Here is a 6,444-nt window from a genome sequence, read left to right on the forward strand (position 1 = left end):
AAGAAACAGACCAATGCCGACAGCGATTTATGGAAACTGTCTGGTGATATCGCCAGGGTCCCTGACATTACCCGAGAGCTATCCTCCAATGGGATTGGCTAATTTCCTAATTTGCCAGGGTGCTCTGTGATTGGTGGAGCTACTTTCTGGTTTCTATGCAAAAGGTGGCGATGATTTCTGATTCCCATTTCATTACCAAAACAGAGACAAGAATAGAGGACAAAAAAACAAAGACAGAAGAGAGAGGGAGGGAGCAATAGAAAAAGAGAACAAGAGAAACAGAGAGAGTAGAAACCAGGAAACCACACTGGAGGAGGGGTTCTGTTATGCTGCGGTGCGACCGAGCGGACTGAAGAGGAGCAGGTGACACCTGAAGCGCTTGAGTTCTCTGAAACAACAACAAACCCCACAAACCACATCACAGCCCAGCCACCCTGCAGAAACACACAGACACACACAGAAACACACTCACTGCGCAGAGACACACAGACACTCAGACACACAAGCCCCACAAACCACATCACAGCCCAGCCACCCTGCAGAAACACACAAACACACACACACCGTGCAGACACACACAGAAACACACTCACTGTGCAGAAACACACAGACACACACAGCCAAGCCACCCTGCAGAAACACACAAACACACACACCGTGCAGACACACACAGAAACACACTCACTGTGCAGACACACACAGAAACACACTCACTGTACAGAGACACACAGACACACAAACACACATACCGTGCAGACACACGCAGATACACACAGACATACACACCGTGCAGACACACACAGAAACACACTCACTGTGCAGAAACACAGACACACACAGCCAAGCCACCATGCAGAAACACACAGACACACACACCGTGCAGACACACACAGAAACACACTCACTGTGCAGAGACACACAGACACACACACTGTGCCGACACACACAGAAACACACTCACTGTGCAGAGACACACAGACACACACAGACACACACACCGTGCAGACACACACAGAAACACACTCACTGTGCAGAGACACACACACTGTGCCGACACACACAGAAACACACAGAAACACACTCACTGTGCAGAGACACACAGACACACACAGACACACACACTGTGCCGACACACACAGACACACACACTGTGCCGACACACACAGACACACTCACTGTGCAGAGACACACAGACACCCACACCGTGCAAAACACACAGACACACACACAAAGACACACTCACAGTGCATAAACACTCAGACACACAGAAACACGTGTGTGTATGTGCGTGTGCGTATGTGTGTGTGCATGTGTATGTCAGCATGTGCATGTTTGAGCATGTGTGCAGCTATACGTGTGAGCATGTGTGTCTGCATGCCTGTGTGTGCGTGTGTGTGTGTGTGTGTGTGTGTGTGTGTGTGTGCGTGTGTGTGTGTGAGCGTGTGTGTGTGCGTGTGTGTGTGTGAGCGTGTGTGTTTGCGCGCCTGTGTGTGTGTGTGTGTGTGCGTGTGCATGCGTGAGCATGTGTGTGCGTATGTGTGTGTGTATGTGCATGTGTGAGCGTGTGTGTTTGCGTGCCTGTGTGTGTGTGTATGTGCATGTGTGAGCGTGTGTGTATGTCAGCATGTGTGTGTTTTTGTTTTGCTCTTCAGAAGGTGAAATCTTATCTAATAGTTCCTTATCTCACTCGCTGTGTGCACATGTAGTGCAGGTGATGGTGTTTATGTGCTTTTATGTCTGATACACCTGGTACTGATTGCACAGGTACAGGCGGGGGTGTGGAACACCACAACCTAGTCCTACCTTTCAGAAAGCAGCACAATCTCTTGCGCTCACACACATCCTTTTGTGTGCCAATCATCTTTTGATGAAAGAAAACTCTTTTAGGGTTCTGTTGAATTGTTATACTCTGATTTACTTTGAGTAATGACTCCTTCAGAATCTCGGCCATGAATTATGCCCCCCCCCCCCCCAACACACGACATCTCCCCCCCCCAGTTTACCAGGCACCGCGATTTCTGAGAAATACACATACTCGCAGCTCACAGACCAGCAGAGTTACAGACACAGTGACTCACAGCTCACAGACCTGAACAGAGCCACAGACTCTGACTTACAACTCACAGACCAGGAGATCTACAGACACAGTGACTTACAGCTCACAGACTAGCAGAGTTACAGACACAGTGACTCACAGCTCACAGACTAGCAGAGTTACAGGCACAGTAACTCACAGCTCACAGACCAACAGAGTTACAGACACAGTGACTTACAGTTCACAGACTAGCAGAGTTACAGGCACAGTGACTCACAGCTCACAGACCAACAGAGTTACAGACACAGTGACTCACAGCTCACAGACTAGCAGAGTTACAGGCACAGTGACTCACAGCTCACAGACCAACAGAGTTACAGACACAGTGACTTACAGCTCACAGACTAGCAGAGTTACAGGCACAGTGACTCACAGCTCACAGACCAGCAGAGTTACAGGCACAGTGACTCACAGCTCACAGACCAACAGAGTTACAGACACAGTGACTCACAGCTCACAGAGTTGTGTGTGAGTTACAGCTAACAGAGCAGCAGACAGGACTGGCCGTAGGATTTTGGTGGCCCTAAGCAAATCTGTCCGAGCCGGGGGGGGGGGGGGGGGGGGGGGGGGGTCGGGGTGGAGGGGGTGCTGGATTCTGTCGAACGGGGTGGGGTGGGGGGGGGGTTTTGAATAACGTCATTACAAGAATAACATTAATTACCTTTTAGAAAAACATTGGATCGTGTGGCCCCCCCTCATTGTTGTGTGCCCCCCCCTAGCAGTTCTGGCCCTAAACAACCACATAGACCGTTTATGCCACGGGCCGGCCCTGATACAGACACAGACTCTGACTTACAACTCACAGACCAGGAGATCTACAGACACAGTGACTTACAGCTCACAGACCAACAGATCTACAGACACAGTGACTTACAGCTCACAGACCAACAGATCTACAGACACAGTGACTTACAGCCCACAGACCAGCAGAGCTAAAGACACAGTGACTTACAGCCCACAGACCAGCAGAGCTAAAGACACAGTGACTTACAGCCCACAGACCAGCAGAGCTAAAGACACAGTGACTTACAGCCCACAGACCAGCAGAGCTAAAGACACAGTGACTTACAGCCCACAGACCAGCAGAGCTAAAGACACAGTGACTTACAGCCCACAGACCAGCAGAGCTAAAGACACAGTGACTTACAGCCCACAGACCAGCAGAGCTAAAGACACAGTGACTTACAGCCCACAGACCAGCAGAGCTAAAGACACAGTGACTTACAGCCCACAGACCAGCAGAGCTAAAGACACAGTGACTTACAGCCCACAGACCAGCAGAGCTAAAGACACAGTGACTTACAGCCCACAGACCAGCAGAGCTAAAGACACAGTGACTTACAGCCCACAGACCAGCAGAGCTAAAGACATAAGGCTTATTGTAATTTAAACAAATAATTGCATGAGGCAGACTGCAATGTAAAGCATGACTTATTTGAGATCAACAGGGGAAAAATAATTGTTTTTGGCACATCTGGTAATGTCCAAAATATCTGGGAACGGCTTCAGATCTTTAGACAAAATGTAATATTAGAGTTTTTGTTTAATTTGCACATTTTTCTCTCTGTCAGTGGCAATTAAAAATGGGTTGGGCAGGGGGTAGTGTAAAGGAAGCCAGGGGGTACCTTCTTTCCTGGAAGTTATGAGTTGTCCACATGCTGGTTAGTATGGGTCACTCTTAATGTTGTGTCAGAACTGCAAGGGACACATTTAAAGCATCACAAACCGCTAACTCTGCTTTCTCTGCCAGCTGTGCTGACTCTATAGTATATCTGCTAATGCCGCTATCTTTGCTAGCTCAGCTAACCGCTAGCTCTGCTAACTTTGCTAGTTCTGCTAACTGCTAGCTCAGCTAACCGCTAGCTCTGCTAACTTTGCTAGCTCAGCTAACCGCTAGCTCTGCTAACTTTGCTAGCTCAGCTAACCGCTAGCTCTGCTAACTGCTTGCTCAGCTAACCGCTGGCTCTGCTAACTGCTTGCTCAGCTAACCGCTAGCTCAGCTAACTGCTAGCTCTGTTAGTCCTGGTAACCATGGTAACCCTGCTCACCCACTCTCCCCTGTAATGACCCATCCTTTGCAGCACACATGTACCAGAACCTGAACTCTGTTGGGGAGGGGGGGCGGATGGGGGGGAGGTGAGTTCACAAAAATGACAGCTCAACCAGGATGTCAGTGCTTTCTGCCAAACCTCAGGGGCAAAGCCCAAACACAATTCCCCCCCCCACCCCCCCCACCCCCCACCCCCCCCCCACCTCATAACTCCATTAAGCAGATGTTAGTGAAACATTTTAAGTTTTTTAAAAACTATTTTTCCGTTCTTTTCCACACCTTGTATTTTTGTGAACAATGTTAGTGACCTGAGTAGGATTTGAACTTGCAACTGTCCTTATGCCATATTGCTGCCTGACAACCTGCCAAAAGAAGGATGAGGAATAAACTCATCTTTATCTGAGAAGTTACAGCAGCTGAATTACAGAAATTATAAATACAGAAAAAGCTAAATCAATTGTCTAATCTAGAAAACTAGAGCCAGTTCTTCTTTCTATGGCTTTCCTCGTCTGTGCTTCTGAAATTACTGTTACTGGAAACTGAAGTGTTCCTGGTTATAAAAATAAAAATAAAAATACACAATGCTGCCATGGAAACCGCCGAAGACTACGCCCAGCCCCCTCACGGAACGCTCATGCACTTCCCAGGAAACCGGATGGAACTGCACACACACACTGGAGGGGGGGTGCGGTATGGAGTTTGGGGGGGGGGACACTCTGCCACACTGTTCTCTCTCCCTCTCTCTCTCCCCACTCCCAATCTCTCTCTTCCCCCTCTTTTTCTCTCTCCCTCACTCTCTTCCCCCTCTCTCTCTCTCCCTCTCCCACCCTCTCTCCATTGTTCCCTCTCTCCCTCCATCTCTGGAGGCAGGGGTGTTTTTATTTTCAGGTGGGTATTGGTTTTGTTTTTTGTTCGGTGTATTTGTAAAATGTTGAGTAATAAGAAGCTATTTGTGTCCTTTATGTCTTAAAATAAAGAAGAATCAAAAGTAAACGTTTCTCTCTCTCAATTCAAACTTACTGTTCAATTCAAAAGTACTGGCATGAAATACATACAGTAAATAATGCCAAAGAATTATATATATTAAAAAATTCAAAAAGAAGGAAAAAACTATATAGAGCATTCAGCTATTGACTGCAGTTACAATATTTTTGCGGGTTGAGCAGGCAACACACTCACAATGAGTGGACACACTGCATGGTTTCTCTGTACTGTGGTTACACACTCAGGATGAGTGGACACACTGCCTGGTTTCTCTGTACTGTGGTTACACACTCAGGATGAGTGGACACACTGCATGGTTTCTCTGTACTGTGGTTACACACTCAGGATGAGTGGACACACTGCCTGGTTTCTCTGTACTGTGGTTACACACTCAGGATGAGTGGACACACTGCCTGGTTTCTCTGTACTGTGGTTACACACTCAGGATGAGTGGACACACTGCATGGTTTCTCTGCACTGTGGTTACACACTCAGAATGAGTGGACACACTGCATGGTTTCTCTGTACTGTGGTTACACACTCAGGATGGGTTACTCACCGTCTGGTTGTGACAAGCCCGGGAACGGAAGTATGTTTATACATTTTGAAAATATGCAGAAATATCTTTTTTCTGATTTAAGTAGTACTTCTCGCAATCTAGGAGGAAGTGCAGGCTCTATCTCTGCTTTGTATCTCTGTGTGTATTCTCTGTTTAGGCCCGATAGCAATTCAGTTTATTTTGGGATTTGGTACTGGTCTTCCTATGTTTCAAATATATGTTTTTGATTTGTTTCATAGTTTGGTTCACTCTAATTAGAAGTTTTAAAGCAGTGCTTACCTCAAGCTGGTTTGTGTTAATACAGGTTAGTTTAGGTAGGTTTAGGGGATACTTTGCCGAGTTTGTGAGGTTTTAGGTATTGTAATGAGTTTTCCCAGCTAGATTTTAGATGCTCAATAAAATTTACAGCCTTTTTCTGGATTTTATTAAGAATGAGATAACTGCCTAACTCTAACGCCATACATGCATCATTTACAGTGTTCCCATGCACCTGGAAGATAGTTTTACATGGATGCTTGTCCCATCTAGTCAAGTCTTGTTGACTGAATAGAAGCCATATTTTCTCTGCCAGGTAATACAATTGCTTGCATGACACTCGCAAATATTTTTGTTCAAATTCGAATGGAATTTATTTATTTTATCAAATCTCCTTTGGATTGAAAGCAAAAAAGCTGCACGGACTTCTCGTTTCAATGCACTGACTGCCAGAGTGCACTGAAAGCTCCCTGATGCACACATTTTTATTCTAAGGAAATC

The sequence above is a fragment of the Anguilla anguilla genome, chromosome 2, assembly GCF_013347855.1.
Source record: "Anguilla anguilla isolate fAngAng1 chromosome 2, fAngAng1.pri, whole genome shotgun sequence".
NCBI lineage: Eukaryota > Metazoa > Chordata > Actinopteri > Anguilliformes > Anguillidae > Anguilla > Anguilla anguilla.